The sequence below is a fragment of the Chiloscyllium plagiosum genome, unplaced genomic scaffold (assembly GCF_037043375.1).
Source record: "Chiloscyllium plagiosum isolate Xiang-an unplaced genomic scaffold, Cpla_swu_hap1 HiC_scaffold_2, whole genome shotgun sequence".
NCBI lineage: Eukaryota > Metazoa > Chordata > Chondrichthyes > Orectolobiformes > Hemiscylliidae > Chiloscyllium > Chiloscyllium plagiosum.
Window position 1 is genome coordinate 35,858,068 of NW_028270140.1, and position 27,810 is coordinate 35,885,877.

General features: G+C 41.8%; 1 long non-coding RNA gene across 1 annotated transcript; it reads left to right on the top strand.

The window, feature by feature from the left end:
* LOC148151857 (uncharacterized) lies at nt 1-27,025 on the top strand. The gene is made up of 3 exons (XR_015758983.1): nt 1-123; nt 4,256-4,316; nt 26,844-27,025. It is a non-coding gene; the product is annotated as an uncharacterized LOC148151857 (long non-coding RNA).
* Nucleotides 27,026-27,810: the final 785 nt, after the last annotated feature.

The following is a 27,810-nucleotide window of genomic DNA, read 5'->3' on the forward strand; positions in this document are numbered from 1 at the left end:
CTTTGTTTCTCTCTCTACAGGCATTGCCACACCTTTCTCCAGTATTCTCAGTGTTCTTTTCCTGAGGAATTCCTGCTGAGATTATTCACATTCAACAACCACCATCATCTTCCTATTTGCTAGGTATTGCTTCAGTTATTGGATAGCTTTCACTGAGACTCATTTCACTTAATTTCTCAATTTCACAAGAGTGCCTTGATGCCACACTTGGTCAAATGGTGCCTAGAAGTCAAGGGGTCAAATATTAGAAATCTTGTCCATGTTTGGACTAAGGATGTAATGTGAATGTTTCTGACGGAACTCAAACTGAGCAAGGATCATGTTATTGGCAACTGGCACACATATGGTATCCTCATACAGTCAGTTATGCTCAATAAAATTGTTGTGCAATTGTTGATGCTGCTATATATGGCCCAAAACATTCAGTCTGCAGATCATCAGAAACTGGACAGAGAACCTAACGTGCATATTCAGAATCCTTAGAAGTCCTGACACATTAACTTCCATAGGAATTATCCATAAAATGTGAACTCCTAATGAGCAATTCCCATGTTTCTCTGAACCTTTTATTAAAGTATCTGAGTGTGATTCAGACAGTTCTATGATATTTTATGATAATTACCCAGAAAATGTTACAGAGAAAAACTTGGTCTAACCCTGGAATAATTCCAGAACTGACCTCTAATCATTCACAAGCTCTCCTCTTGAGTCCCTGAATGTACTCCTGTCAACTCAATCTGACTAATTTTCTGACCAGATCTGACAACCTAACTTGATCCTCCTGATTATCCCCTCACCTGACCCCTACTGACCACATTCATCCTCAACCATCTGACTACTTCACTGACCAAACCTGACTAGCACCTCTAAGGAACCGGCTACCTCCATTAGCCAATCCAATTACCCCGACACGTTTACCAATTCATCCAACATAAAGCTGGGGAAGTGATTGGTGGGCAGTTGCTGAGATCAGAGTCAAGATTAGAGTGGTGCTGGAAAAGCACAGCAGGTCAGGCAGCATCTCCAGCATCTGTAGTACTCACTTTCACCTTTTTACCTTGCTGAGATATTTGTATCATCAATAGTCACAGGTGACATGCTGGAAGACTTGAGGTTGGCTAATGCGGTGCCATTATTTAAGAAAGGTGGTAAGGGCAAGCAAGGGAATTATAGACCAGTGAGCCTGACATCGATGTTGGATAAGTTATTGGAGGGAATCCTGAGGGACAGAACTTACATAAAGACTGATTAGAGATAGTCAACATGGCTTTGTGCATGGGAAATCATGTCTCACTAACTTTATTGAGTTCTTTGAAGAAGTAACTGAAGAGGATTGATGAGGGCAGAATAATGGACTTGATCTATATAGACTTCAGTAAGGCATTCGACAAGGTTCCCCATTGGAGACGAATTAGCAAGCTTAGATCATATGGAATACAGGAGGAACTAGCCATTTGGATACAGAATTGGCGCAAAGGTAGAAGACAGAGGGTGGTGGTGGATGGCTGCTTTTCAGACTGGAGGCCTGTGACCAGTGGTGTGCCACAAGATCACTGCTGGGTCCACTGCTATTCATAATTTAATAAATGATTTAGATGTGAACATAGAAGGTACAGTTAGTAAGTTTTCAGATGACACCAGAATTGGAGGTGTAGTGGACAGCTAAGAAGGTTTTTAGATTAGATTACATTAGATTACCGTACTGTGCCACCGTACCGTGTGGGCGGCACGGTGGCACAGTGGTTAGCACTGCTGCCTCACAGCGCCAGAGACCCGGGTTCAATTCCCGACTCAGGCGACTGACTGTGTGGAGTTTGCACATTCTCCCCGTGTCTGTGTGGGTTTCCTCCGGGTGCTCCGGTTTCCTCCCACAGTCCAAAGATGTGCAGGTCAGGTGAATTGGCCATGCTAAATTGCCCGTAGTGTTAGGTAAAAAGGGGTACATGTAGGGGTATGGGTGGGTTGCGCTTCGGCGGGTCGGTGTGGACTTGTTGGGCTGAAGGGCCTGTTTCCACACTGTAAGTAATCTAATCTAAAAAAGGTTACTTCAGAGTACAACAGGATCTTGATCAGATGGGCCAATGGGCCGAGGAGTGACAGATGGAGTTTAATTTAGATATATGTGAGGTGCTGCATTTTGGAAAGGCAAATCAGGGTAGGACATATACACTTAATGGTAAGGTCCTGGGGAGTGTTGCTGAACAAAGAGATCTTAGGGTGCAGGTCCATTGTTCCTTGAAAGTGGAGTCACAGGTGGATAGGATAGTGAAGAAGGCGCTTGGTATGCTTTCCTTTATTGGTCACAGCATTAATAAAGCAGTTGGGAGGTCATAGTGCTGCTGTACAGAACATTGATTAGGCCACTTTTGGAACATTGTGTGCAATGCTGGTCTCCCTCCTATAGGGAGGATGATGTGAAATTTGAAAGCGTTCAGAAAAGATTTGCAAGGATGTTGCCAGGGTTGGAGGTTTTGAGCTATAAGCTGAATAGGCTGGAGCTGTTTTCCCTGGAGCGTCAGACGCTGAGGGGTGACCTTATAGAGGCTTATAAAATCATGGGCATGCATAGAGTAAGTAGATAAGGTCTTTTCCCTGGGATAGCAGAGTGTAGAACTAGAGGGTATAGGTTTAGGGTGAGAGGGGAAATATTTAAAAGGGATCTAAGGGGCAACTTTTTCATGCAAAGTGTGGTGCGTGTGTGGAATGAGCTTCCAGAGGAAATCGTGGAGGCTAGTACAATTACAACATTTAAAAGGCATCTGGGTGGGCGTATGAATAGGACGGGTTTAGAGGTATATGGGCCAAGTGCTGGCAAGGGGGACTACATTAGATAAGGATATCTAGTCAGCATGGACGAGTTGGACCGAAGAGTCTGTTTCCGTGCTGTACATCTCCATGATTCTATCTAACCTAACACCTATCACACCTAACTTTCATCCTAACAACACTATTGTACTCAAGTGCCCCCACTGCCTATGTGCCATGATTCTCCACATGCCAATCTATTCACCCACTCCCTCTGCCACCTTACCAACCTGCCATCCAACCATTTACTACCCTATTCACGTATCTATTTATCTTTTCATTTCAATCGCCCATCCCACTTACTCAACCCTTCTACCTACCTGAATATTCTACACTCCACCCATTCATTCATTGAACCAATATTAATTCATTTATTATTTCATTAACAGTCACCCATTCATTGAGATTCACTCATTGGCTAACATTCATGTTTGACTTTTAGACTTTAAAAATAGTTAGTGTTTAAAATGTGGATGTGGCTTGTTTTCTCGTAAATCTATTACGATCCGAAGGAACATTCTAAGCAGTGCTACGCATTTCTTAGCAAGCCTGATCTGAAAGACCTGGCAAGAAATGTGGAGCAATGTTGACATGGAGAAATAGTTGAGTGAAGCAGCAATCCAACAAAGATTTCCACTCCTTGTAAAGTCTGGGCTCATGTTCCAGGTGAACCACAGCTCCAAATATGTCCTTATTACGATACCCGATGGGCGATTGCATAAATGTTACTTGAGAGGTGGTAAGACCTACAGAACAATGATAGTACTTTGTTCAGTCTCTTTTACCTTTCTGTATCATTGAGTGATGATAACAATAACATTAGTAGTTGAAAGTCAGATCATGAAAGGATTTCACTACACTCATATACTCATAACTTCCCCTTAGAACTACCAAAACAGCACAGTTATCACATAGCAATGGGTCACCAACTCAACAGACTAAACAGCCTACAGAATCCCACTGACTGCACAAATCTGCTTTTCCAACCTTTCATGACAAAGCTCATTACTGTAACCACAGAAAATGCTATTTTGTCTGGCACCTCAAGTGAAAGACTAATGAAAGACTTGAGTGCCACATTAGGAGACTAATCTATAGAATATTCCGTAAAGAATTTCCTTCAAAAAATGTTCAGTACTCTTGATGTAAATTCCAGATTAGTTTCTTTATTTGGAGCTAGACTTTAATAGTTTGGTAAATTATTACGACCGCGACTAACAGGAAAATAAAAATCCCTGCTGGCAACTATTCCAAAATAAAAACTAAATTCAACTTAATTTTTCAACTGTGGCCAGTTACATGTAAAATCAATGCAATACTATTCACAATGCTTTGACTTCAGTGCTTAAATTGTAGAATTAACTACTTATTTATTAAAATGGAAGAAAACCAAACACAAAATTACCAGGATATGTCGGATTTTCATTGTCACTTTTTGTCTGACAATCAGGTGCTGAAACCTGCTTGGACCGAAGCATGATGAAGTTGCTGAGAGGATCACTGTCATCTTGGTAAGCTTTCATCATGGTGTTGTAGCCATCCACAGAATCAATGGAGGCCTTGTGGGAAATGGTTGGTAAATTTTGTGATTGTAAAGTTAATGTTTTATATCCCATACTTATGCTTTCATGTGTACTGGAATATATTGCCTCTTTGTTTTCAGGGTACATTTCAATAGAAACTTTATTTGCATTAATTAACGCAGTATTATCTGTACATTCTGTGGAACAAAGTGGGAGATATTTGTTACTGCTGCAGCTTTTAAATTTAACAGTTCAACTTAAAATGTACAGCATCTAAATTTATAATTTACCCTTACTATAAGATGTTTGAGTTATTTAACAATAGCTCCATGAAACGGAGCAGTATGATGGTTCAGTGGTTAGCACTGCTGCCTCACAGCACGAGAGTTCAATTCCATCCTCAGGCAACTGTCTGTGTGGAGTTTGCATATTCATCCCGTGTCTTCATGGGTTTCCTCCAGGGGCTCTGGATTCCTCCCTCATTCGAAAGATGAGCTGGTTAGATGGATTGACCATGCTAAATTGCAATCAGGATTGTGTAGGTTAAGTGAATTAGGTCTCGAAAAGGGTAAGGGAGGGGAAGGTAGGTTTTGGTCTGGGTGGCATGCTCTTTGGAGGGCTGTCGTAGACTCAATGGGCCAAATTACTTGTTTCCACACTGTAGGGATTCTATGATTCTATGGAATGTCAGTGTTGATTTAGATACATCTAGACTACAAACTCAGTATTTGAGCAACAGTTTCAGTTTCTCATCAGTTCTCAATTCATGCAATTTAACTACAGAGTTAAGAATCTACCTGACCTGAGATGAGACAGCAAATCATGGTCATTCCTTAATTTCAAATTTGAGTTTGCATTTACTCCATTACTGAAGGGCCCACTTTATGCTGATGTTCCAATAGTTGTTAACATTTAAAATGTTGTTAACATTTCAAGCTTGATCACATTTACTCAAGATGTAAATAATAAAAGCACTTGATCAACACACTCCACCTGATCAATATATATTCTTTAAAGCAATGAAAAGCTTACAACCCCTTCCCATGCTGAATATAGTTTCTACATGTTAAAATGCACCATTACAACTATTTTAATATGGTTGGTGGAGTATTTGTGTTACTGATTCTTCAAGTGTGGGTCTGACTTACCCAGCAGATACGACATAATTTATGTTTAAAGATAATTTTATACAACAACAATATACAGTGGAATACATATCACTTCAGCTGTAGAAACCATAACAGTCTAGGCAGCTAAGAACAGAACGAGCCCTGGAGGAATATTGGAATCAAACGGGCTAAAAGGGGTCATGAAATAGCTTTAGCGAGCAGAATTAAGGAGAATCCCAAAGCATTTTATTTTTATAAAAGAAGCAAGTGGGTAACTAGAGAAAGGATTTGTCCACTAAAGGATAATGAAGGAAGGCTGTGTGTCGAACCTGAGAGAATGGGTGAGATTCTGAATGATTACTTTGCATCAGTGTTCACTGAGGAGAGGAACATGATGAATCTTGAGTTTAGAGATAGAAGCTTAATTAGTCTGGATCACGTTGACATAAGTAGGGAAGATGTGTTGGGTAGGCAAGAGGTTATTAAGGTGAACAAATCCCCTGGATTGGATGGAATCTATCCCAGGTTGCTGAGGGAGGCGAGAGAGGAAATAGCTGGGGTCCTGACAGATATCTTTGTGGCATCCTTAAATGTAGGTGAGGTGCCAGAGGACTGGAAGGTTGCTCATGTTGTCCCCCTATACAAGAAAGGTAGTAGGGATATTCTGGGTAACTACAGACCAGTGAGCTTGACGACGGTGGTGGGAAAGTTGCTGGAGAGGGTACTGAGGGATAAGATCTATTTATATTTTGAAAAGAATGGGCTTATCAGTGACGGGAAACATGGTTTTGTGTGGGGGAGATCATGCCTTACCAACTTAGTAGAGTTTTTTGAGGAAGTGACCAAGTTGATATATGAAGGAAGGGCTGTTGATGTCATATACATGGACTTTAATAAGGGGTTTGATAAGGTTCTCCACAGTAGACTAATGGAGAAAGTGAAGTCATATGGTGTGCAGGGTGTTCTGTCTAGGTGGTTAAAGAACTGGTTGAGCAACAGGAGACAGAGAGTAGTAGTTGAAGGGAGTTTCTCGAAATGGAGAAAGGTGACCAGTGGCGTTCCACAGGGGTCAGTGTTGGGGCTACAGTTGTTTGTGATATACATAAATGATCTGGAAGAGAGCACTGTTGGTATGATCAGCAAGTTTGTAGATGACACGAAGATTGGTGGAGTAGCAGAAAGCATAAGGGACTGTTGAAGAATACAGGAGGATATAGATAGACTGGAGAGTTGGGCAGAAAAGTGGTAGATGGAGTTCAATCCAGACAAATGTGAGGTGATGCATTTAGGCAAGGCTAGTTCTAGAGTGAATTATACAATGAACGGAAGAGCCTTGGGAAAAGTTGATGGGCAGAGAGATCTGGGAGTGCAGGTCCATTGTACCCTGAAGGTTGCTGCACAGGTGGATAGAGTGGTCAGGAAGGCATATAGTATGCTTGCCTTCATTGGATGGGGTATTGAGTATAAGAGCTGGCAAGTCATGTTAAAATTGTACAAGACATTCATTCGGCCGCATTTAGAATACTGTGTACAGTTCTGGGCGCCACATTACCAAAAGGATGTGGACACTATGGAGAAGGTGCAGAGAAGCTTTACGAGGATGTTGAAAATGTGTTGCTGGAAAAGCGCAGCAGGTCAGGCAGCATCCAAGGAGCAGGAGAATCGACATTTCGGGCATGAGCCCTTCTTCAGGAATGAGGAGAGTGTGCCTGGTATGGAAGGTGTTAGCTATGAAGAAAGGTTGAATAGGGTAGGTTTGTTTTCATTAGAATAAAGGAGATTGAGGGGGGACCTGATTGAGGTTTACAAAATCATGAAGGGTATAGACAGCATGGATAGAGACAAACTTTTTCCCAGGGTGAAAGATTCAATAATGAGAGGTCATGCTTTCAAGGTGAGAGGTGGAAAGTTTAAGGGGGATACACGCCGCAAGGACTTCACAGAGAGGGTTGTGGGCATCTGGAATGCGTTACCAGCAGAGGTAGTACAGGCAGGCACGGTAGATTCATTTAAGATGCGTCTGGACATATGCATGAGTAGGTGGGGAGCAGAGGGATACAGATGCTTAGGAATTGGGCGACAGGTTTAGACAGTAGATTTGGATCGGTTCAGGTTTGAAGGGCCGAAGGGCGTGTTCCTGGTCTGTCAATTTTCTTTGTTCAGTATAGTTTAATGTGTAAAGTTGCTGGCTTCAATAAATCCAAGCAATGACAAATCCAGTAAAATGATCTTAAGACATAACAGAAGTTTTACTAAAATGCTCCATTAATGCAGTTCTTTCTTATTTCACCAAATTCAATATGTATATTTCCAATGATGTAAGGAATATAATGAATTAACGTACTCTCCAGCTGAACCATGGGGACTGGTGAAAATTCTTCCAATTTTGCAGTCAGCATTTCTTTTACTTCATCATGGCCCAAGTGCAGTTGTTCCACTATGTCTCTCAGAATTGAAGTTACTTTCATATATTCTCCCCATAAACTTTTCACTGGAGTGCTCATGAGGTCCTCAGGAGAGACATTTAGCAGCTCAATCAGCTCAGAGACTGGTTTATGCTGAAAAGCATTTTTCTGTATTTGAGGTTCTACAAGAACAAAAGAATTATTGGTATCACATTTATGAAGGAAAAAGGATCAATAACAAAGTATTTCATAAAAGAATGCAACTTATGATTTCAGTCAAATTGGATTTTTTAGGGAATTTTTTTTGTTTCCCAATTTCAGAAAACTGAATTTCCTTAAATTTGCACATTGTTATTTTCAAAGTGCCTCACACCTCTTAAGTACCTTAGGAGGTTATTCTATATTAAAGGTGCTATATTCATTTCAGCTCACTATTGTTCTTGTTTGTCCAAATTATATACTTTAAAAATGGCAAGTATTCTCAAATTTGAATGTTAATGTATCATATAACAATGCATCAATAAATATTAATTTTTAAACTTCACCTCCCAACCTCAGGGATGAAACAGATCCGTAGAAACTTTCTGACTGCCATATCCGAAATTCCAGGAAATCTTTGGTTGTTCCAGATAGAACTGTACTGAAAAGAAAATAAGCATGCTTTTGTCTAGGTACTGTCTTGATAGTTCTTGAGTTGTTATTTTATTCACATTTGGAGAAGAATGAACGTATAACAGATAGTTAGTTTGGCTTTATTCAGGGGTGGTCTTGTCTCACAAATCTGATTCAGTTTTTGGAGGAAGAGATGAACGTGATTGATGAGGATATGGCAATGGATGTTGTCTAAATGGACTTTACCAGCACATTTGACAAGGTCCTTCATGGTACGCTGGTCTAAAAGATTAAGTTGCATGGAATCCATGGTGAGTTGCTAAGTTGGATACAAAGTTAGCTTGGTCGTAGAAGACCGGATATTTTTCTGACTGGAGGTCTGTGACCACTGGTGTTCTGCAAGGATCAGTGCTGGAACCTCTGTTGTTTGTAATATACATAAATAATTTGAATGAAAATTTAGGTGGTCTGATTAGGAAGTTTGCAGAGAAGACAAAAATTGGAGGAGTTGTGGATAGTGAAGAAAGTTATCAAAGAATACAGCAGGATACAGATCAGTTGAAAAGTTGGGCAGAGAAATGACAAATGGAGTTTAATTCAGACAACAGTAGGGTGATGGATTTAGGAGGTCAAATGCAAGAGGAAAGTATACAGTAAATGGCGGACCCTTAGGAGCATTGATATACAGAGGGATCTTGTGGTCCAAGTCCATATCTCTCTGAAAGTGGCAATTTTTTAAAAAAATATTTTTATTGAAAGAAAGATTTTTGTGTTTTCTTTTTACAAAATTACAAAATTAATACAAAATAGTGTATCCACTTTACAATATAGTAACAACACCAGTATAAAATGAAGAAAACTAACCACTAATCTACTCTACAAACTGCCACAACACAAAATAAAATATAAGAAAGAAGACTCTATATTAAAAAAAAACACAGTAGCATACATTTCTAACAATCACCAAGAGAAAATAAATAAATAAATAAATGTATACATACGCATTCAAAATAAAGTTATATCAAATCATAACAAAACCCGTATTTATATGGGATTCTTCCTGCTGGGGGCCCCCGAACCAACCAACACCGTCCTCAAAGCAAAGGCCCTAAACTGTATGGCCGATACATCTGCATTAGTGTAGTTCAAAAAGGGCCGCCATGTTCTATAAAATAATTCAGTTTTTTAGTGCAACATATTTGTAAGGAAGTCCACGGGGATATATTCCATAACTATCCTGTGCCAATTCGAAAGAACTGGGGGAATTTCGGATACCCAACTTATTAAAATGCTTTTCCTCGCACAAAAGGAAAGGAGAGTGAATAGCTTCTTCCCATACGCATCTAGAGAAGGGAAGTTTGGAAAACCCAAAAGAGGAGACACTGGGTCTAACCCAATCTCCATTCCCAAAATCTTTGCCAAGGCATTCGCTATGCTGTCCCAATATCTACGAATCTTATGGCATGTCCACAAACAATGAGTGAGAGTACCAACTTCTATTTTACATTTAGGGCACATTGGGAATGCTCCTGCCTTGAACTTTGCAAGTTGCTCTGGTGCCATCTGAGCCCTATGAAGTATCTATGGATAGCCTAAGTTCTATTACAGATAGAGATCTTCCTAGCATTTTCCCAGATATCCTCCCTCATCTCCAAATAGATTTCCATCCCTAATTCTTGATTCCAGGTTTTATATAACCGTTCCATGTCCTTCGATACTTATTACCTAGCAAGTGGTAGAGGGTACTGACCGAGGGCGCACCCCTCGGCCGAAGCACTCTCCTTTCCATATCTAATTGTATGGATTAGTCATCAATGTGGTCTTTTTTTGTATGAAATGTCATACTTGAAAATATCGAAAAAGGTCCTTGCTGGGCAAACTGAACATCTGACGCAACTGTTTGAAGGACATCATGACCTCCCCATCGAACAGATCTCCCAAACAGGAGATACCTCTGGGCTCCCAAATTTTAAATCCAGCATCGGTCAGCCCTGGCTGAAATCCCAACATTCTCACTATTGAGGTAAAAGGGGAGATTTTTTGTAAATTACCTTCAACCTGTCGCGTCATCCTCCAAGTTTTGATTGTATTTAATACAATTGGATTTTTACAATGATCTGTAACAACTCTCACCTTATCCATAAATAGTAGATTGATGAGGGGACATTTTGCTTGGGCGGCCTCAATATCCAACCAGATTGATTGTGGGTCACAGGAGACCCAATCAGCCACATATGATAACAGAGTACTCAGTTGGTACCTCCTGAAGTCTAGAAAATTCAAACCTCCCCTTACTTGTGGGAGCTGCAACTTAACTAATTTAATAAGGGGCCATCTATGACTCCAAATAAAGGAGCCGAGCCAATCATAGAGCTTAGGCAGCACCTGTCTCTGCAACATCAAGGGGAGCATTCTCATAGGGCATAATAGGCGAGGTAGAATATTCATCTTGACCAAAGTTATTCTTCCTAACCAGGATAATCGGGAGATCTTCCCAGCATTGGAGGTCCTGCCTTATTTTCTCTAATAAATGTGTATAATTAGCTTTATATAGCTGACCAAATATCGGGGTAATAAAAATACCTAAATAAAGAAAGCCTCCCAGTGCCCACCGAAAGGGGAAAAAGAGATCCATCTGGAAAATTGGATATGCTGGTAAGACCTCCGAGCAGCAGAGCCTCTGATTTCATAAAATTAATTTTGTAACCTGAGAACATACCAAATAAGTTAACCACTTGAATTAAGCATGGCACAGATGTCAATGGGTCATTTAAGAAAAGAAGGATGTTGTCAGCATATGCTTACCTGATCCTACCTCCAGGGCTGTTATATTAGGGTCAGTTTGTATAGCTTCCAATAGCAGCTCAATCACTAGTGTAAATAGTAGTGGTGAGAGAGGGCATCCTTGACGACAACCTCTGCCAACACTAAAGCTATCTGATCTTACGCCCTTGGTAATCACTGATGCTTTTGGGTCATTATATAATACTGCAACCCGTTTGGTAAAGACCTCTCCAATACCAAACCATTCCAAAGTATAAAAAAGATATGGCCATTCTACCCAATCAAATGCCTTCTCTGCATCTAGAGAGATGACTAATCCCGGTCTCGCTCCCTGCTGGCAGACTTGTACCATGTTTAACACTCTTCTAATGTTATAAGTTGACCTGCGACCCTTATTAAACCCCGTCTGATCTTTTATAATGAATGGTAAAATCCTCTCCAATCTTAATGCCAACATTTTTGAGAGAATTTTAAAGTCCACATTCAATAAGGATATAGGTCTGTATGAAGTACAGTCATCTGGGGCTTTTCCTTTCTGAAGAATGAGAGCAATATTTGCTTCTCTCAGAGAAGACGGGAGGCTAACCTGACTGTGTGAATAATTATACATATCTATGAGTGGTCTGGCCAATTCGTCTATAAATTCTTTATAGAACTTAGCCTGGAATCCATCTGGTCCGGGCGCTTTACCACTGTGGAGCTGCCTCATCGCCTCCTGGACTTCCTGGGTTATCAGGAGGGTGTTCAAAAGCGACACCTGCTCTGAGTTTAGGCCCGAGAGGACCAGGTTTTTAAAAAAAGACTCCATCTTCCTCGTTCTATCCTCACAGCCCTCTGACTTGTACAATTTGAAATAGAACTTTCTAAAGGCTGCATTAATCTTTTTAGGATCACAAGTCAGGGTACCAGCACCCTCTCGAATAGATGTAATGGATTGGGGAGCATTTTTCTTTCTAGCAAGGTATGCTAGGTACCTGTCCAGCTTATCGCCGTATTCAAATAATCTCTACTTCGCAAATAGTATCTCCCTCTTTGCTGTTTGAGTAAGTGCGGTATTCAAAGTTGCCCTGAGAGCTGTAATCCGCTGTAGTCTAGTAATGATGGCCTATTGGCATACGCTGTCTCAGCTGCCTAATGGCGAGCCTCAAGCAGACGCTGTTGTTCTCCCTTTTGTCTTTTCCGGGTCGCAGAATATGAGATAATCAAGTCATGCACATACACCTTAGCAGTCCTCCACATCACCGATGGGTTACTGGCCGTGCCCGAACTGATTTTCCAGAAAGTTTTAAATTCTTGTGAGAAATATCCTATGAACTTACTATCCTTCAATAGGAAAGGGTCCATACACCAGTGTCGGGAACCCAACTTGTCATCTCTAGTCTTAACCTCCATATACACTGCTGCATGGTCGGAAATAGTTATATTACCTATTTTACAAAACAATATCGAATTCAGAAAGGTCGAGGGAACAAAAAAAAATTGATTCTAGTATGACACGTGTGGGTTGGAGTAAAAAGTAAAATCTCAACCCTCAGGGTGAAGATATTTCCACACATGTACCAGTCCCAACTCCGTATTCAGATCACCCAGCCTACTAGATCGCAGAGATATACCGGTGGAGCTCCTAGGTATCCTGTCCTCTTCAGGGTCAATAATACAATTAAGATCTCCCCCTATAATTGTGTGACGCACCCCAAGAGCCATCAACTTGGAGAACGCATCTGTTACAAATTTAAAAGGATGTGCCGGGGGACAATAAACATTCAAAACCCTGTATTCCTCTCCATATATTAGGGCTTTAAGTAATATAGGAGAAAGTGAGGGCTGCAGATGCTGGAGATCAGAGCTGAAAATGTGTTGCTGGAAAAGCGCAGCAGGTCAGGCAGCATCCAAGGACCAGGAGAATCGATGTTTTGGGCATGAGCCCTTCTTCAGGAATGAGGAAAGTCTTTCCTCATTCGGGAAGAAGGGCTCATGCCCGAAACGCCGTTTCTCCTGCTCCTTGGATGCTGCCTGACCTGCTGTGCTTTTCCAGCAACACATTTTCAGCTTTAAGTAATATGTACTATCTGGACTCAACTTTCATCTGGCTTAGCATTTGGAGGGGAAGATTCTTCCGGATAGGAATGGCCACTCCCCTGCTTTTTGAACTAAAAGATGAAAAGAACATGTGGCCAAATCCACCCTGCTGCAGCTTTGAATGCTCCTTACCAAGTAGATGTGTCTCCTGTAGAAGAGCTACATCAACCCTCACTTTTTTATGACTTGATAATATCTTTTTCCTTTTAATTGATGAGTGGCTCCCCTTGACATTCCAGGTGCACCATTTAAACGAATGACTAGCCATGATCGTTCAAGCAAGTCTGAGACCCCCCCCAGGAGGAAGAATCCCACTCAAAAGGCATTGATTAGAGACCATAAACAATTCATATATAAAAACAACCTTTAAAACAACTAAATCAAAACAGCTAAGAACGACTCCTAAAAAAAACATAAGACATAATTAAAAGGAGACTTTCCCCCTTGTCCACAGGAGGTACTCCTACCTTCCAGTAATCCCACCATAACACCTCCCAGCTAGAGCCATGCCCTCGGCCCAGACATTACAAAGTAAGATAAACAAATGCCAATATCTTATAATACAAGAGTTAAAAGTGGGCAACCAAACCAATCCTTTCATATTATTACCTAAGCACTCTTAACAAAATAGCAACATAAAATAAACTATATAAAATTACAATTCCAGCAAATATTAAGGAACAAAAAACAACCCAGAAACATTCCCCAACAATCAGATAAACCAAGCGAGTTATAGATAAGAGTCAGAAGAAAGAAGAAAGAACCCCGTCCCCCGAGGAAGGATGGAGAAGAGAAACCCCGTCCCCCGAGGAAGGATGGAGAAGAGAAACGGGGAAAGAGGAGGAGAAAAAACAAAAGGGGGTAAAATAAAGTCATTATCCATATAGTTCAAGTCCATCAATCTATTTGAGAGGATCCAAAAATTCTTTTTCTGGCAATCCGAAGTTATACACAGATCCTCCATGACTGAAGCGCAGTGTTGCCGGGTATCGCATGGAATGTTGAATATTTAAATCCCTCAGATGCTTCTTTACCTCGTCAAACGCCTTCCTCTTGCGAACCACAACCGGAGAGAAGTCCTGGAACAGCATTATTTTGGATCCCTTGTGTACCATGGCTTGGGGATCCTTCCCCAAAACTCTGGAGGCCTCCAGCAGCATTTGTTTTTCCCTGTCGTGCTGAAGTCAAAGTAGGACCGGGGGCACTAGTCCGACCAGGGCCTGCGCACAGTAACCCGGTGGGCCCGCTCAACCCACACCCGGCCCAGCTCAGACTCCAGCTTCAACAGCTGTGAGAGCCATTGCTCCAAAAAAATCAACAAGCTGGCCTTCCTCCTCCCTTTCGGGAAGGCCCAGCAACCGAATATTTTTCCGACGACTTAGATTTTCGAGGTCATCGATATGTTCTTCTGAGGCCCGGGCTCAGCGGTCCAGAGCCCAGACCTGTCCCACAGAGGATTCAGCAGTGGTCTCAGAGGCTGCGGCACGTTGGTCCGCCCCTCCAACACGCTGCTTGAATTTCTTGATCTCTCGGTCATGCTTCTGCCAGCTTGACCGAGATCAACTCCCACCTGGGTCTCTTCAATCGACGTGTCAATCTTCTCTCGGAGCTTAACAAACTCCAAGATCAGGCTCGCCTCTGCAGATAAGTCCCCCGGGGTGGCCGCAGATGCCTCTGTTGTTGCGGGGGTGGGGGAGAAGTCTCTGCCTGTTGCGAACTTGGTGAACCTTTACCTTTGTCATTTTAAAATGTGTCAAACTGCTAAACTTTGATGCAGAATAGCCAAAGCTGCTGGGAAAAGGTTATTTTAAGTAGTTTCGAAAGCGAGGGAAGGGTAGGCCATTTTGCCTGGGTCCTGTGCAGAGATCAGCAGATTCAGACCTCGTGGGTTGCCGCCATCTTGAATCTCTGAAAGTGGCAATTTAAGTGGTTAAGGTGGCAAAGAAAGCATATGGCATGCTTGCCTTCATTAGTCCAAGTACTGAGAATAACAGTTGACAAGTCACGTTGCATCTGTAACAAGACATTAGTCAGGCCACATTTAGAATATTATGTGCAGTTCTGGTTGCCATACTATGGGAAGGATGTGGAGGCTTTGGAGAGAGTGTAAAAGAAGTTTACCAGAATGTTACCTGGATTGCAGTGTATTAGCTATAAGGAAAGGTTGAGCAAACTTGGATTCCTTCTCTTAGAGCATCGGATACTTAGGGGGCAACCTGATAGAAAAAATCATGAGAAATGGATATGGTGGACAGTCAGTTTTTTTCCCAGGGTGGAAATGTCAAATACTAGGGAGCATTGGTTTAAGGTGAGGGGGGAAATTTTAATGGAGGTATGTGAAGAAAGTTTTTTTTGTTTACACAGAGGGTGGTAGGTTTCTGAAACACACTGGTAGTAGCAGATTCATTACCAAAGTTTAAGACGCATTTCAACAGACACATGAACAGGCAGGGAATAGAAGGATACTGACCATGTGCAGGCAGATGGAATTAGTTTAGAATGGTGTTATGGTCAACACAGACATGGTGGGCTACAGGGCCTGTTCCTCTGCTGTACTATGAATTATACCAAATAATACTGTACAAATGGATACAAGTGTGATCACACCAGTTGTCAGAAAAGTCCACAATTAACTATTAAAATATTTGTCAGAAAGCTTTTATTATTAGAAATCTAGTCAATGTAGCATTGTCCATGAGTAAGAAATCTGCATTCCGTGACTGCAGTTCAGCCTCCACAAAAAATAGGCTAGGTACATGATTGCAGTCAGGCAGTAAGGGAAGAAAAAATCATCTGGCTGCTTAAAAAACCCCTCGAATGCTAACTTCAATACCTCTCACTGCACAAATCCAGGTTCACGCCAAGTGATAAATTTCATCTTTTATTGGAGGAGAATGCGCCAAGATCCTCAATAGCATAAAGATGACAAAACATAAAAGGGTAGAATTTCACTTTATTTGCTTGGGTAATGAACTGGCAGTGTGGATCTTATACCTTTTACAGAACCTGCCTGATTTTCATTGAAGTGAATCAAACCTTTCGAGTTTAGCATTTCAGAGCTGTGCATTGACCATTCCATAAAAGGTAAACTAGATATCACCGACACTGTAGAAAGTCGTACTGAAGTCCTACATACCTTTAACCAAGAGACATGTAGCCAGGCAAGCTCCAACAAGAATGAAGTACAATCATTAGGATGCAATGCATCTCCCTAACAGATGACAGTGCATCCAGGATAGCAAAATCAGTGACACAATAAATGGATTTCCTTGAGTAGGAACTCTTTCTCGATTGTTATTGATGTGTTGTACTTCTTAGCATTAGAATGAATTCTCCATCCATATTTGGATATTGTGGTTTTGAAGTACTGCTCCACAGGGCATTGATAATATCTTTATTTAAATACAGCTCAGAAAAATGGAAAGGCACATGCTAAAGTGATGAATAGGCAAACTAAATTTGATTGTCATTCAAAGCACATTGCTAAAAGTTATTTTTCAGGTCAATATCTTAAATGAGTCTTCAAGTAATTTGATCAATCAAACATGGTTGTTCAGGTTTGTTGACCATAATCGACTCCTCTGATACAGGCACTTCAGGTTACACTTTTAAGTTAACACAAAGGTAAACTGACACACAATTTGCACGGCAGCTGCAGCCAGTATAAGTTTCGACTTTGTTAAAACTTCTTCAGAGGGTGCCCGCGCTCTCCTATCTACATTGGTAGCTCCCACCTCGAACAGTGAAGCTGCCAATTTCTCACAACTGGGGGCTTCAGGAACCTACCTGCAATCTTTAATTGCATAACAGACATGAACCATGGTCACTAATTGACTTGCTGGTTTTAAGTCAAAAAATGTGGTGGTGAAAAAGTACAGCAGGTCAGGCAGATTCTGAGGAATAATGGAGTCGATGTTTCGGGCGTAAGCCCTTCATCAAGAATGTGGGGGCAGGTGGAAGGGGGTCTGAGAGTTAAATAGGAAGGGGGTGGGGCTGGAGGGAAGGTAGCTTGGAAGACAATAGGTAGATGCAGGTGGGGGTGGTGGTGATAAGTCAGACGGGAGGGTGGAGCAGATAGGTAGGAAGGAAGAAGGACAGGTGGGACAGTTAAAGAGAGTGATGCCAGGTTGGAGGGCTGGATCTGGAATGAGGTGGGTAGAGGGGAGATGAGGAAGCTGGTGAAATCGATGTTGATGCCGTGTAATGGAGGGTACCAACGTGGAAGATGAGGCGTTCTTCCTCCAGGCATCTGGTGGCGAGGTTTTGGAAGTGGAGGACTTGCATATCCTTGGCGAAGTGGGAAGGGGAGTTGAAGTGGTCAGCCACAGAGCTGTGGGGTTGTTTGGTGCATTTCCCAGAGATGTTCTCTGAAACGTTCCATGAGTTGGCGCCCTGTCTCCCTAATGTAGAGGAGACCACATTGAGAGCAATGGACACAGTAGATGAGGTGTTTAGGATGTGCAGAAAAATCTCTGCCGGATGTGGAAGGATCCTTTGGGGCCTTGGATGGTGGTGATGGGGGAGGTGTGGGTGCAGGTTTTAACCTCTTGCAATGGTAAGGGAAATTGCTGGGAGTGGAGGGTGCGTTGGTTGGGGATGTGGACCTAACGAGGGAGTCACAGAGGGAATGGTCTCTGTGGAATGCTGATAGGGGTGGGGAGGGAAATATATCCCTGGTGGTGGGGTCTGACTGAAGGTGGTAGAAATGGCAGAGGATGTTGCATTGTATCTGGAGATTGGTGGGGTGGCAGGTGAGGACCAGGGGAGTTCTACCCTTGTTGCAGTTGGGGGTTGGGGTTCAAGGGCAGAGGTGTGGGAAGTGAAGGAGATGCGCTGGAGGGTATTGTTGATCACATGGGAGGGGAAACTGCGGTCTTTGAAGTAGGCCACCTGGGATGTTCTGAAGTGGAATTACTCTTCCTGGGAGCAGACACGACAGAGGCGGAGGAATTGGCAGTAAGGGATAGCATTTTTACAGGAGAGGGGGTGGGAAGAGGTGTAGTCCAAGTAGCTATGAGTATCTGTGGGTTTGAAGTAGATGTCTGTGTTGAGTCAGTCACTGGAAATGGAGATGAGGAACTCCAGGAAGGAGAGGGAGGTGTCCGAGATGGTCCAGGTGGATTTGAGGTCAGAGTGGAAGTGAAATTGATGAACTGTTCAACCTCCTCATGGGAGCATGAGGTAGCACCAATACAGTCATCAATGTAGCGGAGGAAAAGGTGGGGAATAGTGCCGGTGTAACTATGGAAGATGATCTGTCCACATATCCGACAAAGAGGCAGGCATAGCTGGGGCCCACGCAGGCGCCCATGGCTACCCCTTTGGTCTGAAGGAAATGGGAGGATTCAAAGGAGAAGTTGTTGAGGGTGACGACCAGTTCAGCCAATCGAATGATTGAGTTGGTGGAGGGATACTCACTGGGTTGGCAGGAGAGGAAGATCGAATTCCAGGAGCAGCAATTACTGTTTCATATGCTGTTGCATTGTTTTGGAACTTTGGAAAAAAAAGTCAAAACAACAGCAGTTTTAAAAGGGAGAAGAACAGACAAAGGAAGCACATGGGGAGGACAGTGCAGGAGAGAGAGAAAAGAGAGAGAGAAAGAGAGAAAACCTGCACAGTTACTGCCTTTGCTGTTTTGAATTCATGTATCGCTGGGCATTGGAGTGCATCTGGGAAAATTAACAAACAATGAGTTTCACAACTAATCTTGGAGGAATCTGTTTGGGCGAAGTTCACAACACAGAATCAGATAAGTTAATCGCTGTTTTAAGTGTGTCCTATAGAAAGGCTGCAATAGTGAGTAGTGTGGGTTCTTTCTTGATTATGTGTTTTTGGAGATATGCCTCTTGATTAAACTTAAAATATAAGCCATAACTATTAATTTAACCTGGGGCAGTGTTTTGTAGAGGAATAAGACGGTGTTATTTTCTGGTCTGTAGATTGTGAAGGAGCAAAAATTGCCTTTAGCACAGTGATATGTACTTCTTGTCAGATGTGGGAGTTTAGAGAGAGTTTAAGGGTTACTGCGGATTATATCTGCCTTAAATGCTGTTGGATGCGAATCTTATCAGATCGAATGGATTGGTTGGAGCGACAGTAAGAAGCAATGAGGAATTTGCAACAGCAACAGTATGTGACGGATGGCATTTATAGGAAGGGGGGAAAGTCTCAGGTATAGTCATATAGACGGGTTAACTCCAGGAAGGGTAAGAGAGGTAGGCACCTAGGGCAGGAGTCTTTTGTGGATATACCCATTTCAAACAGGTATGCTGTTTTGGAAAATGTAGATTACTTTATATGATTAGATTATTTACAGTGTAGAAACAGGCTCTTCAGCCCAACAAGTCCACATTGACCCGCCGAAGCGCAACCCACCCAGACCCATTCCCCTACATTTACCCCTTCACCTAACACTACGGGCAATTTAGCATGGCCAATTCACCTGATCTGCACATTTTTGGACTGTGGGAGGAAACCGGAGCACCCGGAGGAAACCCATGCAGACACGAGGAGAATGTGCAAACTCCACATAGCCGCCTGAGGCAGGAATTGAACCCGGGTGCTAACTGTGCCACCGTACCGCCCATGTAGGGGGTGATGGATTCTCAGGGGAACGTAGCATGAACAGCCATGTTTCTGGTATTGAGACTGGTGGGACCCAGGGAGATAGTGAGGAAAGAGATCAATCTGAGACTGGTACAGTTGAGAACAGAAGCGAGTCAAACAGTCAGGGCAGGCAGGGACAAGGTTGGACTAATAAATTAAACTGCATTTATTTCAATGCAAGGGGCCTAATAGGGAAGACAGATGGTCTCAGGGCATGGTTAGGAACATGGGACTGGGATATCATAGCAATTACAGAAACATGGCTCAGGGATGGGCAGGACTGACAGATTAATGTTCCAGGATACAAATGCTACAGGAAGGATAGAAAGGGAGGCAAGCGAGGAGGGGGAGTGGCATTTTTGATAAGGGATATTCCCGGAAATACATCCAGGGAGGTTATTTGGGTGGAACTGAGAAATAACAAAGGGATGATCACCTTATTGGGATTGTATTATAGACCGCCCAATAGTCAGAGGGAAATTGAGAAACAAACTTGTAAGGAGATCTCAGCTATCTGTAAGAATAATAGGGTGGTTATGGTAGGGGACTTTAATTTTCCAAACATAGACAGGGACTGCCATAGTGTTAAAGGTTTAGATGGAGCGGAATTCCTTCAGTGCGTACAAGACAATTTTCTGATTCAGTATGTGGATGTACCTACTAGAGAAGGTGCAAAACTTGACCTACTCTTGGGAAATAAGGCAGGGCAGGTGACTGAGGTGTCAGTGGGAGAGCACTTTGGAGCCAGCGACCATAATTCTATTCATTTTAAAATAGTGATGGAAAAGGATAGACCAGATCTAAAAGTTGAAGTTCTAAATTGGAGAAAGGCCAATTTTGACAGTATTAGGCAAGAACTTTCGAAAGTTGATTGGAGGCAGATGTTCGCAGGTAAAGGGTCGGCTGGAAAATGGAAAGCCTTCAAAATGAGATAACGAGAATCCAGAAAAAGTATATTCCTGTCAGGGTGAAAGGAAAGGCTGGTAGGTATAGGGAATGCTGGATGATTAAAGAAATTGAGGGTTTGGTTAAGAAAAAGAAGGAAGCATATGTAAGGTATAGACAAGATAGATCAAGTGAATCCTTAGAAGAGTATAAAGGCAGTAGGAGTATACTTAAGAGGGAAATCAGGAGGGCAAAACGGGGACATGAGATAGCTTTGGCAAATAGAATTAAGGAGAATCCAAAGGGTTTTTACAAATATGTTAAGGACAAAAGGGTAACTAGGGAGAGAATAGGGCGCCTCAAAGATCAGCAAGGCGGCCTTTGTGTAGAGCTGCAGAAAATTGGGGAGATACTAAATGAGTACTTTGCATCAGTATTTACTGTGGAAAAGGATATGGAAGGTATAGATTGCAGGGAAATAGATGGTGACATCTTGCAAAATGTCCAGATTACAGAGGAAGAAATGCTGGATGTCTTGAAACGGGTAAAGCTGATAAATCCCCAGGACCTGATCAGGTGTACCCAAGAACTCTGTGGGAAGCTAGAGAAGTGATTGCTGGGCCTCTTGCTGAGATATTTGTATCATCGATAGTTACAGGTGAGGTGCCGGAAGACTGGAGATTGGCTAACATGGTGCCACTGTTTAAGAAGGGCGGTAAGGACAAGCCAGGGAACTATAGACCGGTGAGCCTGACCTCGGTGGTGGGCAAGTTGTTGGAGGGAATCCTGAGGGACAGGATGTACATGTATTTGGAAAGGCAAGGACTGATTAGGGATAGTCAACATGGCTTTATGCGTGGGAAATCATGTCTCACAAACTTGATTAAGTTTTTTGAAGAAGTAACAAAGAGGATTGATGAGGGTAGAGCGGTACTTGTGATCTATATGGACTTCAGTAAGGCATTCGACAAGGCTCCCCATGGGAGACTGATTAGCAAGGTTAGATCTCATGGAATACAGGGAGAACTAGCCATTTGGATATAGAACTGACTCAAAGGTAGAAGATAGAGGGTGGTGGTGGAGGGCTGTTTTTCAGACTGGAGGCCTGTGACCAGTGGAGTGCCACAAGGATCGGTGCTGGGTCCTCTACTTTTTGTCATTTACATAAATGAGTTGGATGCGAGCATAAGAGGTACAGTTAGTAAGTTTGCAGATGACACCAACATTGGAGGTGTAGTGGACAGCGAAGAGGGTTACCTCAGATTACAACAGGATCTGGACCAGATGGGCCAATGGGCTGAGAAGTGGCAGATGGAATTTAATTCAGATAAATGCGAGGTGCTGCATTTTGGGAAAGCAAATCTTAGCAGGACTTATACACTTAATGGTAAGGTCCTAGGGAGTGTTGCTGAACAAAGAGATCTTGGAGTGCAGGTTCATAGCTCCTTGAAAGTGGAGTCACAAATAGATAGAATAGTGAAGAAGGCATTTGGTATGCTTTCCTTTATTGGTCAGACTATTGAGTACAGGAGTTGGGATGTCATGTTGTGGCTGTACAGGACATTGGTTAGGCCACTGTTGGAATATTGCGTGCAATTCTGGTCTCCTTCCTATCGAAAAAATGTTGTGAAACTTGAAAGGGTTCAGAAAAGACTTACAAGGATGTTGCCAGGGTTGGAGGATTTGAGCTATAGGGAGAGACTGGACAGGCTGGGGCTGTTTTCCCTCGAGCATCGGAGGCTGAGGGTTGACCTTATAGAGGTTTACAAAATTATGAGGGGCATGGATAGGGTAAATAGGCAAAGTCTTTTCCCTGGAATCGGGGATTCCAGAACTAGAAGGCATAGGTTTAGGGTAAGAGGGGAAAGAAATAAAAGAGACCTAAGGGGCAACTTTTTCACGCAGAGGGTGGTACGTGTATGGAATGAGCTGCCAGAGGAAGTGATGGAGGCTAGTACAATTGCAACATTTAAGAGGCATTTGGATGGGTGTATGAATAGGAAGGGTTTGGAGGGATGTGGGCCGGGTGTTGGCAGGTGGGACTAGATTGGGTTGGGATATCTGGTTGGCATGGACAGATTGGACTGAAGGGTCTGTTTCCATGATGTACATCTCTATGACTCTAAATGGAGGGCTTGAAGGCCTTCGCCAAGGCAGGTGGACGTGTACAGGGACTGGATGGTGAAGATGAGGCTCCAAAGGATCCTTCCACATCTGGCAGAGATTTGGGTTGTCACTTCCTCAAACAATAGTCAAGTTGATGAGAACTTAAACAGAGATAAAGCTCAAAGTGAATCTGTAGATGTATGGTCAACATAAAGGATTTTTTTTTAAACAGGAACATGGCCCCCGGATGCTGGGACTTTAGAAATATCCCATATGCATTTGAAAAATTGATGATTCAACCTAGTCTGTAAATTAAAATTAAGAGTTACAGTGAAAATACTGGCATCAAAATGTTGAAATATTTATTGCAATTTGGTTGTGAAAACTTTTAATATGCTTCAATGAAAAAGTGCTGGTTCAGAACATTATGTGGGATTAGCAGTTGAAAAATACTTTATACCTACTTTAACTTCAGTGGAGAAAGTTCCTCTGTATGGAGTTCTTTGGTTGATAAACTTATTTCCATACAATCTGATGAATATGGAGGAGTCAATGGAGTTTCTATTTCCATGTTTTTGAAAAATTCACAGCAAACTGAAAATATAATTAATGTCAATTCAGTCACTTATTTGTAACTTAACTGTATTGACAAAATAGATAATACCATTTAATAAGTATTCTTCCCTCTTCAACTCCTGAATTGATGGCTGACGCTGAGGTATGATCCCACAAACAATTACACCATTTTGGTGCTTCACCCAGTTGTCAATTCTTTGCATATAAGCCTGCACCATGAGCACTGACAATCTACAGGGGAGACCATTACTGCAAAACTTTGGGCTGTCCCTACCCAAAGAGTGTTACAAGGGGACATAAATTTAAGGTGAAGGGTGAAAGGTATAGGGGAGATGTCAGGGGTGGGTTCTTTACCCAGAGAGTGGTGGGGGCATGGAATGCGCTGCCCGTGGGAGTGGTAGAGTCGGAATCATTGGCGACCTTTAAGCGGCATTTGGATAGGTACATGGATGGGTACTTAATCTAGGTTAGAAGTTTGGCACAACATCGTGGGCCGAAGGGCCTGTTCTGTGCTGTATTGTTCTATGTTCTATGTTCTAAAATCACGATGCAAACACACATCTACTGTAACTACATCTTGCCCATCTCCAGCTCAGTTCAGAATCCAGAACAGCATTTGAACAACATACCTACAATTTGAATATCATGCTGAAGTTAATAACTCTAAATAAAATATTAAAGTTACTTAAAGGTCTAGATTTGTTCATTATCAAATTAATAATAAACTACTGTAAGATAACTGATACTGTAAGGTGCACTACAGGTATTGAGTAAAACAAAGATTCATCCCTGAAGTTCCACAGAACTGAAATTTAAAATAAAAATACATACTTGTGTTAGAAGGAAAGGGAATCTTTTTGGCTGGGTGTAAATGTAACTTCAAAGTTAGGCACTAAGCAACAGGGTACAGACTGAAATTGGAAGTCTTGTAATAAAGAGAAAAAGTATCAGAAAGCCTTGTTGTCAGAACAGCTGGGATCACTGATTAACAGACATAACAGTCATGAAGGCTGTTAGAGTTTGCAAAGTCTTGGTCATAAAATAAGCATTCATAAAAGCAAATGTAACACCAGAACTCTGCCAATCAGGTTCTGCCAACTCCATCTTTGCATCAAGTCTAACCATGTGACTGTTAATTGTTGTAATTCAGCTATTGAAGTTTGGTCCCATAACTGAACTAGACTAATGTAGAATTTGAGATTTAAAGCCACACTTCTTCACCACTAATTTAATGCAAAGAGGAGAGACACAGGGAGAAAAAGAAAGAGAAAAAAGCACATATGATTTGAGCAATTTTTATAGCAATAACACAATGGCATATATAAATCTATTTTGGGCAACAGTTTAAAGCAATCAATTCCACAAATCAGGTGGTACAGTAAATAACATATGGGCCCAAATCTTCTGACTTAGGTCGGAATCTCTATTCCTGACCAAGATCAGACAAAGGGTCCTTATTTACCTTCTCAGAAATATTCTAGATGGACCTCTAATGCTACATCAGATTGAACATTTTAAATACAGCAATATCTGCCATGTTCTAATAAATAACCGCAGTTTAAAAGTTCCAAACCATAAATGAGCTAGTGAGAAAAGTTAAGTATGTCAGGTCAGTGGGTGAGTGAGTAAAGTGGAAGATGGGTGGACCAGTGGGTAGAGTGGTATGATAAAATTTCATGATGTATATTGTCATTATCTGAAAACGTGGATAAGTGGACAAAACCAAGTATAGCTTTAAGTTTGAATTATACTTTTACATTGTGTGAGTTAGGAAGGGAAGAATTTAATTTTAGATTCATTTTTGCATTCTGCGAATGGAGGTGGAAAGTCTGAAGCTTAGTTTACATGCTCTTATTAATTGAAGACAAAAGCTATGATGCTGATTTTTAAACTGAATTGACAGAAATTAGCATTATAGATCAGACGGATGTCAGGGATTGCTTGTGGGATCATTTATCCAGTGATGCTCCACTGAAAGATGTTCTCATGATGGCTATAGTGAAGTGCAAAGCAGTTTAAAATAATACCATATTATCCACAGCTCTAACAAGAAAATCAGATTATTACAGCAGCAGTAGTTGCAGTCCTGTTCAATCCCAGATTATTGACGCAGATATTCCTCCATTTTGTTAATCTTTCTCCATGGCCATCTGGAAGAGGACTTCAAGTACATTTCGCTTTCTTCAAATGCTATTCGAAAAGAACCCCCAATTGGGAGAAGCAAACAATTCACTCTTTTGCCCGCGTTCTGCATTTAACAACTTTGAAATTGTTCGATTTATGCTCTTCTAAACCATTCCCGTACTTGTGACCTTTCCAAATGCAGCACTGTAAATAACTACTGCAGAGCTAAGGAATTGATATAACACAAATTCTTTTTAATCTGGGGGATTATAGCAGCTAAACTTTCATTGGTCTAATAAATATAGGAACGCATGATGGTCACTTTGATCTATCACTGTAAAGCCCTGTACTCCTTTACCGAAATGTTTTTTGCTGTTCCTTTATTCATGGGATTAGAGTAGCTGAATTTTATTTCGCCTAATCTACTCAGGAGGTCATGGTGATCATTTTTAGGGTATCACACTCCATATCAGAAAGCCACAGTAGGACCTCACACAAAATATGCCAAACACACAGACACAGGCACACACATTTATACTAGATTGAGATGATTACTTCAGTGCCTTAGTAAAAGAGAGACAGGAAAAAAGTACTGTGGTCTCAAAATAAGATGTCCTATGACACAGGGAGTCGGAGACATCAGTTTGGGGAGACAGACATCCACAATTTCAACAAGTGTGAAAGTTCCTTTCAGAGAGAAAAAGGCCTGTAGCAGCACCAGTGTAGTTTAGCAGTCTCCAGAACAGTCACAGCAGAACAAAAGAAGTCCTGCATGGTTTAAATGTTAGTAAGGGAAAAGCTGCAGACACAGAAGGCTTTGCTGAGGAGTTTAAGGAACTCATTTAAGAAATGTGAGCCGTATTAACATTTTGCTTAAGGGTCTTTAATATTGACTAAAACAAAGCAGAGTCAAACAGATGTTTGCTTACAAGAAACCAAATGCAAACATGTTAACTGAAGAAGGACTTTGAAGTGGAAACAAGGGAGAACTTTCATGGAGGTTTAAGTATCCATAAAGTTGCTGTTTAGGGTAAAAGGATTGACTTTTTATTTTTGAATGTGCAATAAGACTGTTCCAATTTGTCCTTGCATACTATAATAATTTGTGTCTTTTTTACTTTCATGTGTAATAAATTTTGATATTCACTTTGATAGAAGACACCATGTGACTGACCAGCATCACATCTAAATTGAAAAAAATAAAACTTAATGGGGCTAATTTTTTTCAGTTTTAGGCAAAGTGTTCTCGCAATTGAGATTCATCGCATCTGGTCTGCTATGGCTCACAGCAACTTGGCTCAACAATTTTACCCCATTAACTATGCTTTCCCTAGGGCACCCATTTTATGCAATCACACAGCAGGCGAGGTAGAAGTACTCATCACTTCTGGGAAAATTGTCATTTATTCTACTGGCACCATGTTTAAAGCCCAACTGCACACCACTTCAGACATAGCTACCTGACGAAGGAGCAGTGCTCTGAAAGCTTGTACTTCCAAATAAATCTGTTGGACTATAACCTGGTGTTGCGTGATTTTTAACTTTGTCCACCCCAGTCCAACACCAGCACCTCCATATCATGGCTATCATCCCTCCGGAAGAGCCCCTGAAACACAATTAGCTCCTTTGTTTACTGACAACAATCAGGAAGTGTTGGTGAACAATATAAGAGAGAAGAAGACAGTTGGACATCCTAGGTCAATAAGTGTGGTGCCAGTCAGGCAGCATCCGAGGAGCAGGGCTGTCGACGTTTCAAGCATAAACTCTTCATCAGGAATGTTGTGCTGTCAGGGAAAAAAAAAGGCCATGCCCCCAGACTTAAACAGCCTGGTCCAAGATAGTGATCTAGGTCAGTGCAGTGTCTTGCATGAAAGGCAATGGACAACAGTGCAAGAATTTGGCTGGTGATCTTCTGCAGTCTGCAGGGATAAATGTCACCATCTTCCCACTGCTATCTTACAACCACAGGACCACTATTCAGTCTAACTGTGTCACTGCACACACTCCCACCAAGGCTCATGGACTATGACTCTCATTTCTGCACACATTATGTCCACTCAATGATTATCTCATCCTCCTAAACTTGTAATCCTTCCTGCTCTCTGTGCTTCCTAATGACTCAGTGGGTACACCTTAATACTTCTTCTGCTCACACTTCTGTACTACCGCTCCTTGATCCATTTCTATCACATTCAA